Source organism: Coffea eugenioides, chromosome 10 (genome assembly GCF_003713205.1).
Source record: "Coffea eugenioides isolate CCC68of chromosome 10, Ceug_1.0, whole genome shotgun sequence".
Classification (NCBI taxonomy): domain Eukaryota; kingdom Viridiplantae; phylum Streptophyta; class Magnoliopsida; order Gentianales; family Rubiaceae; genus Coffea; species Coffea eugenioides.
Genome location: NC_040044.1, coordinates 9,823,262 through 9,832,536, shown reverse-complemented (window position 1 = coordinate 9,832,536; position 9,275 = coordinate 9,823,262).

Sequence of the window (9,275 nt, the reverse complement as noted above, 5' to 3'; positions counted from 1 at the left end):
TAGACATTTGCTCATTGAAACACAATTGAGATTCATCATTTTCATCAAAATGCAATCCATTTTCACATACAACATTCCTACCATTCATGCTAGGATCATTTTGCAATTTATTAGAAGAAATAACCTCACACAATGCATTCAATTGCTCATTTATTCTGCCAAAGTGAGAAGTTAATTCATCTATTCTTTTCTCAATCCTATCAAAACGGTCGGAAGTCACATTAGCTAATTTTTCTATAGCTAACTCCCAAGATGGTTTTGCTTTATATTGGACATTTTCAGATTGGTAATCATAAAAATATGGATAATCACTATATGCACATTGATTTTCCCAACCATAAGAAAGAGAATTGCTCCAATTAGCACTGTATTGATCAAAATAAGGATTGTAATGCTCTAATTCATCATAGCAATCCACATTTTGTGCTTGCATACATGTATTAGTTGCATGATAACCTCCACACAAGTCACAAATCACATGATAAGAATTAAAAGCATTAAAATTCCTCCCTTGCTCAATTTCATGCATAATTGTGTCCATTTGAACTTGTAACATAATTACATCAAATTTTGCCTTTAAGCACTTCAAACCATCTTCAAAAGACATACCTTCAGTAATTTCTTGGTTACCTCTGTTGAAGGAGTTTTGCACTTGGTAACCATCCATTGCCAATCTTTCATTTCTCAAGCTTTGTCCTCCAAATTGATCTATCCTCCTCATTACCTAAAATTGCTTTTAAACAACTTAAGAGCAAAATTAGTAAGAAGAATAGGTGATAAAATGCATACACACAGAAAATACTAAAATGACAGAAAATATCATTCACACAATAACTAATAAAATGTCTAAACTAATAAAGTTACTCTTCACACCGATATTGCCAAATCTTCCCCGGCAACGGCGCCAAAAACTTGACGGGTATTTTACATACGTGCAAGCTAAAAAATACCGAATTACACCCGTTCACTGCAAGTATACAGATCAACTAGTAGTTTAGGGTATATATCGGGTCGATCCCACAAGAAAGAGTGAACAATTACCGGTATTACTAAAGTTTCTTTATTATTTAGACTATCAATAAATTATAACAAATTTAACCTACTGAAATTATACAAAATGACAAATGAAAGCTCCTTAGGTTATGGTATCCCTAACTACTCATGCAAGTGCTATATTTGGATCATTAATTACTACATCTAGGCTAATTATGGTGTAATTTCCTTATGCATTTGAATCCTACTTTCGTAGTGAATCAATTATACTTATAACTAATCCATACCTATTCTCATGGTTATGAAATTAGCTACAAGTTCATTTCTTCAGTGAAATTACATGAAATGAATCACTAAAAACCACATAGGTGCACCTCTACTTTCGTGAGTGTACTCCCTATGTTTAGCACTTCTTGAACTAATGTTAAATCTCAATTTTCATTGCAGAAATAACACTTTAGATAATCAGAATTAATGGTACCGGATTAATCATGATTTAAAGAGCTAAAGTGCTAAATAACTTGCTCAAATCATAGCAGTTAAATAGCCAAATGATAAACACTAACAATCATAGAAAGTTCAACCAAACCCAAGGCATAAACTTTAGAGACACATATTAAATATAAATTCCAGAATTTGTATATTAACTAAACTTGGAAACAAGTACAAAAGATAAAGATTTGGAAGGAATACAACCCTTGTCACATGAGCTTTCTTCCTTGCCTTCTTCATCCTCCATCTTCTTCTTTATCTAGCTAATAACAAGAATGGATGAACTATCTTACTCTATACTAAGCTAAACTAACACTAAGAGAATGGAAAAGCTACATTTTTGCAGACTCCAAGCTTCTCCCGTATGATTCTGAATGTCCTGCATATAAGCTGATGAAAAGTCCTTCCCTTACCAGTCAAAAATTTCTGCTATGATTCTCCAAATCTGAATTTGTTAAGGGAGTCAAAAATAATGGCTTTTGACTTGGAACCTTGGCTATATCTCTTCCTTATGTCTTCTGAAGCATGTGCAGCCTACGTTTTCTCTCCAACTCTAGCTGGAAAGTAGTGTGAAGATGAGAAAAATGGCTGAGCAAATTACAGAAATTCGGCTGCCAGACACGTTTTTACTTTTGACCTCACTTCAACTGCATTTGTCTCCATGATGAAGGCCGAACTGGCTTTTGTGCAAAACACAAAAGTTGTAGCCCTTTGAATTATAGTTCCAATGCTTCAAGAATCATCTAATTTGGAGATCGTTGGACGGAGATATGGTCAAAATACCATAGACTGGTCAATTCTGGGCTTCAGCTTTCGACCAACCAGATAAGTTTCTGTGTTTCGACCTTTTGACCAAGAAAACGGCTGAATTGGACTTTGATGTCTTCATACCAAATGTAGATATATCTCTTAGCTTCAAAATGGTACCAAGATCACCTTGATCCGATCATTGTAGCTCCTGATATAGTCAAAATACGAAAATATATCTGAGTTGTCAAAGCTGACTTTTCTTGATTTTTGTCCTCAAATTGTATTTCTTCCTTTTACACTTCATATTTTATTTTCCCCACTTTAATCCATCTTCAATCATCCAAATATCTTCTCAATGCACTTCATTTGATGATTGAATCATTAAACCTACAAAATATGAAGTTTTTCCCATAAAAATCCATCAAATGCAATATTTAGCCAATTTAACATAAAATGTAGATTTTTACCAAAACCTTAGTTATTTAACTTATAAAACTAAATAATTAAACCAAAATTAACTAGTAAAACACACTAAAAAATACGTAAAATAAACCCTTGTCAATAGTTTGTTATCATGTCCTGGAATTGATATTAATAATTTGTTGTCGTCATCAAGAACCCAGAGCTTGAAGTTCTGATACCAGTTTGTTAGGTCTTGTTCCAAAAAATTGACTAATGAGAATAATAGGGTTCTTGACAACTTAATAAAAACAATAACAAACAGAGAAACACTAATTTTTACGTGGTTTGGTCAAATTAACCTACATCCACTGGCAAAGAGGTAGCATATTTGTAGCATATTTACTATAACAGAAAAAGTGTACAAAATCCCAAGAAATAATTCCTATGCCCAAAGGTACCTAAAATTGAAAATATAAAAGAATTTAAATAGTACAAAATACGTAACAGGCCAAAGGCCTTTGTACTTATAAGTTATAACCACCAAGAGAAGAGTTTTTTGTAAAACTCCCGATATGGATACAAAAACAAACTCAACAGAAGAAGTAATTGAAGATTGTTTTCCGTGCATCTTCCACCGGTCTTCTTCCCATCTTGGAATCTCAATTTCCAGGGAAGCTTAGAAAGTTAGATTAATATCCCCCATTGCTAAACCAGGCTAGCATTCATAAATTCTATCAGCCTGCAGCTGCTGAACTAATCTTTTTGACACTTTGCTAAAGAATAATCAAATTAATCAAAGGCATGCAGGCCTTCGGCAATTAAATCAAATACGTGCTAGACAAATTAGAGGAACATGAAATCAAGAACTTAATTAGTTTCTTCTTTCTTAAAAGCCAAGCCGAATTATATCGATTTAAGCATGGTTTAAGGGTGAAACCCTTTACTCTTCCTAATGTAAATGGCTTAATAGACATGTTTACGTCAATAATAACGAATAGGCTGTTACAACTAATCTACAATAGTCGAATCAATAATCTTGTACCAGCAACCATCAATACATTATATACATTTGTTCATGTATATAGAGATGGAATATTATGTGATCTCTTCAAGGAATCATTCCCTTAATGTCTATCTTTAAATAATGGTATTGATTTTTTTTTTCAAAGGAAAACAATATTGATTTGTATTCAAAATATTTGATATCATTATAATTTTAAGTTTTAAAATACTTATTTCACCATCCAGTGACCGAATAGTTAATTGATTTCAAGGGTATGATACCTCAAAAGGACCATAGAATCTCCCGGTATACATACATGCCTTTACACTATATTTTAAATATCTAGCTAGAAATTACTACAAATTTTGTATAAGCAGACCAGCATTCAACACTTGACTAAACCACGCGGTTACCAATCAACATTTACGTCCAGAGATTCAATTAATCAAAGCACATGGCAAGCTTCTTTCCCTTGCAATCTATACCAACCTCTTGCAGAAGAGAGTCGGACCACATGATTCAGTTGAAGAAATGAGATTGAGATATCTTTCTTTTAAGTGAAAAACCCGTTGTGGAGAAGGCGCCAATAGTTTCCCATTAGGGGAATGCCAAACTGCTAAGCTATAGATCCATTATAGGGTCAATGATGCAGGCCATTCTTTGGCTTTGGAATCAATGACTGCTGATAATCTAACATCACCTTCAAATTTTCTTCATACTAGCAACATAGAAATATGGTCTTTTTTTACAAAAAAAAAAAAAAAAAAAAAAAAAAAACTTACTAGCAATCGAGTAACATAATGATTCACCCAAAACAAATAGTAATAACAATGAATTAATCTACTCAACTCATCACATTGGCCCTGGCAACAGTTACAAGTTATGCATTCTAAAAGAAAAAAAGGCAACACTAACAAATCCACAATCTAATGCATGTGAATGATAAAACTGAGACGTGGCCTGCATTATTGCTAAGTGCTAATAATACTTTGTTCTTCTCATCGAGAACTTGTGGATGGATCTTTAACAGAACCCCAGAAAAAAATTATTTTTTGGTATTTTCTGATTGTTGGTAAAACTTGTGGTCCAAGCCAAGGTTAGCTGAATTGCGAATTTTTTTGGGAATGTGAAAGATGGGTTTGAGACGTGTGTAGTTTTGATTTTTTTTTTTTTTTTGTGGTTGTACTGTTATTTTATTTCTTATATGATTTGTTGTATGTTCATATAGCTTTGTTGTACATATCAATTTTATTTATTTCTACCGAGTTAGTAAATGCATACAATCATGCATATAAATGTACATTAAGGTCCCGTTTGGAATTGCGTGCTTTTAATAAAAAAGCACTTCTAGATACTAAAAGTATTTCAAAGTACTTTTAGATTAAAAACTCTATTAGAGAAGTACTTTCTAAAAAACTATGGCAACCTCAAATGGGCCCTAAATTTTGAAAAAGAAAATAATACAAAAACTATATATAACCGCACCAACCTCAATCATACCTGCATCAATCTCGTGAAAGAAAATCAAGATCGTAGAACACTACTCATAGAAAATGCAAAACGCTGGGGTTAGGGTTCTTTTGACTATATATAGATGGAATAAAGATGAAAAATACTTGGAAAGTTTCTTTTGATTGTTGAAGGAAAAGAGGGTCTTTTCATGCATCATTGTGGAGAAACTGTTTAACATATGAAGTAGTAGCCAGTAGGCAAATGAACTTTAATTGATGTGATTCATGCGCAATCATACTACCAAAAACAGGAAAAGTGGAAAAAGATATATGGATTTGTGTGTATAAGTTGCTTTCAAGTTTCAACTTCGGAACAGTGGGGTTCTAAATCACCAATGACCCATGTGGCGGATCGTCCGTCCCAATCATTCACTATGAATATGGCCATTCTTGGTACATCTCCAGAGTAGATTGGGGTACTAGGAAGAAAAAAAATTAAAAAAGGAAAAAAGATTCTGCCCAATTATACATACAAAAATCTAGAAATTGTAATATTTCTTGTTAAAAAGTTTGAAAATTCCAACCATATCCTTGTAAAAATTAGAGTACACCCTTCAAAAGTTTATTAGAAGTGTATAAATTTGACCCCAAAATTATGCATATATGCAAATTCATGATGAATTGAGGTCATGCAAAATTCGCGCCCTTCATTGGCTGCTCACGAGTAGCCCAAAAATTGTGTGAGACGACCCATTAAAGACCCAATCTGTATAATTTCCCTGGTGTAAATTGTAGAGGATTTGGTATAATCTCAAGTTAGCACACTCGTTCAAGTCCTCTGTGACTGGTCCAGACAAAAATGTTGAACCCCAAAGAAACCTTTTCCAAGGATTTCAGAAGGCATATTGCATTGAAAGGAACTTGGCCACTGAGACTCCGATCAGAGAGTTCAATTTCTTTAACAAGATTCGTGGCATGGTCACAAGTGATTCCTGTGAAGTTGCATATAGGATTATTAACCTTGGCACCCCAGGAATCAAAAACAGAAATGTTTTGAGTTTTTTAAGGATTTTTTATGGTTAGGAGACTTTGAAGCTCATCTGAGGTGGCTAATGAGAGAAGATAAAGGAGGAGGAGGAGGATGAGAAGGGAGGGGAGAATTGGCAGGGAAATTGGCCCTGTTGGCATGCCTTGTGACCGGTAAGGACTGGTTGTTACTACTTGGTTTCCTCTAGACTTTTGAGTGAAAATAATTCTTCAAAATAAGAGGATAGCTGGTGTTGCATTTGAAATGTTCTACCCAACTTCAATATGTAGCATTCCCAGTCTCTTTTTTTTTTAACAATTTTTTTAGTATAAGTGAAAAATATCAAATCCAGAACCTCTCACTTACAATCTCTCCTCTCGTACCACCCCACCTATCATTTCCCCCCGTAGCATTCCCAATCTCTTTTTTTATTAACAATTTTTTTAGTATAAGTGAAAAATATCGAATCCAGAACCTCTCACTTACAATCTTTCCTCTCGTGCCAGCCAACCTATCATTTCCCCCTGTATCATTCCCAGTCTCATCACGAATAATTGTAAGTCTGTCTACTTACTCAAACATTCAGCTTACGTTCTTGTTGAAGTTATTTAGACATTAAAGGAGGAAACTAACACGAAAAGATCTAATAAACCCAACCAAATGGCAGTTGCTGTGTTCATTCATACTCTTCATGTGGTGTCTTAAGCCACTGATTTTTCTAGTGATGTGAAGTTTTAGTACTATTTCATTTATGTGCATGTCTTTAATAAGGCCTATAATTTTATAGGACATGCAGGCGGTACATGCATTTAACTTATAGTAGTAGTATTCTAGAAAAGCGTTTATGTCACTATCTTACTCATTTGAAATGATAGTTGTTTTGTAAAAACTTGAATTAGTTAGAAAGATCAAAGTCATAGGCTGATTCTTGAATTAGTACTCCAAGATTTGTAACTTTTCGAAGCCCTTTTTTTCTAGTTTATATACGCTGGCCTTTGTCTTGCTAGGCAGCCATGCCTCAAGCAGCTTTCTAAAGCGTGCATGTCAAAGATGGAACTTGCATTTCAAGTTATAAGGACCACCTTCCGGTTTTGTACCTGCAAGGAAGTTTTGCAGCTCACTTCATTCAATGAAAAGCAAGCGCTTGATAGAAATATAATAATTTCGTGGAGACAGTTGATATATTGTCTTTAAGTTCAAAATCAATCACCATGTTGAATATTAGTATCTTCTTGACTCGAAGAAAAACGAGTCAAGTCTGTCTCAATATCTACTACTAAGTGTCTTTGATGCCCATACACTTGTTTTGGGGTGTCTTCAATCAGAGTCAGTGGATGCCAAGCTGAAATAATTTGTCTGAAGGCTGTTCCAAACCATTAATTCAATTGAGGGGGTTGTATTTTTGAAGCTCAGTCAATTCGATGTTTTGATATATTTGAGGATAAAAAATGAAATAAGTGTATAAATCTCCACCACCTAAAAGAAATTGAGCTTAGATAATCTTGACTATGTACATGATGATTCACTATGAGATTCAACAGCTCATTACTCGCATGCTACAACACCATCTGACCATCTGCTAGATCATGTTTGGATTAAAATTTTGGCTTCGCTAAAAATGCTTCCTTTCCTTCCAAAATATTGAGCCTTTAGCTCCTTGTTCTGAAATAAAAAGGAAAAAAAGAGTGTGACAAAGCAAGGAACATTCCCTCGAAAAAGCTTTAGTGCAACTTAAAACCACTTCTTCCAGATCATGAAGCATGAACTCATGTGGTTTGATAGGGCATAGAACTGGTCATGTGTCCTAGAATTGGCCATCTTCTTGGTCCAGGCATGCTGTCAAAGAGGTCCTTCAACTGTACAGAATACTCTAAAGGATCATCAAGCTCCCATTTGAGACCTATATCAATTAGTTATATTGACAGTTTTCTTCCTAAATCCTTCATGGTCCATGTGAATTATCAGCATATAAGCAAAACAAAAATATTCATCACCAGTTTCATGGTGTGAAGTGGTCTACTCTCATCTCCCTGCCTCCACAGATGAGCAACAATTAACCAGACAAAATGAATAAGCTGAAGAACCTCTGCAATAGCAGTAGTCGTAGTTGATCCCCTTGGAATAGGAAAACTCACTTACTCGAATTGCCAGATGTAAATTATTATCATTGTATCACTGTTAAATTTCGACATTGCGTTATCATCTTATATTAGCAGTAAGGAAACCTGTCCTAAACAAATCGTCATTTTACTTCGCATCAAACACACTCAGTCCAATATTTGTGTTCAACAGATTTGAATGAACTTCAGACAAAGAAACATGTAAAAGTTTCACCAATACCAGATGTATGCCTCCATAGGGAAAACAACACAAATGAAAATGACTGGCTGAAATGCCAATAGCTGCAACAAGCAATGACTGTACTAATAAAAAATGGATCATACATGCACTTTTGCAGATCAAATCACAAGATACACTCAAAGATTTTCACATATTGAAGTAAACTGGCCGCATGTTACCACATATAAGCTAGAAAAGGACAATCAAGCTTTCTGCAAAAGAGCAGCCAATATGGTTGACAACATGATCACAACATTCACAATACCATGCTAGGAAAAGGATAAGTAACAATTCAATCACATTAATTTTGTCAAGTGGAATTTCAAAATCTAATGGAATGAAGACTCTAAGCAGTAAAAGTTTTGGGGGAGGGAGTACTTGAGAGTTGAACCAGGAACAGGGTATTCTTCAAACCCTGCAATTCTTTAGATGCTAATGGAACCAAATTATATAAATATCAATTCCAAGATTTCCTACATTAGATATAGATGGTGCAGCAACCACAACACAGACTTGGACATATGATTATTCATAAATTGGCTCAGTTCTTCCTAAAGTCCTTGAACCATGTTCAAATAAACTAGAAACACTTTTTTTATTTGTATATTGTTACATCAAAAGTTTCACCTTGACAATTTTACTGGTCAAAGAGATCCACAGAGGACATAAGCTTCCATTAAATGATGCCAAAGGCCAAATGACACAGAGGATCAATTATTGCATGAAAACACTTGCAGTGGATACTAAAGTTACATTTTGACAGGCACTGCAGTTATTTAGAATGGATTCCACAATCCAAGACGACATAAATCATCTG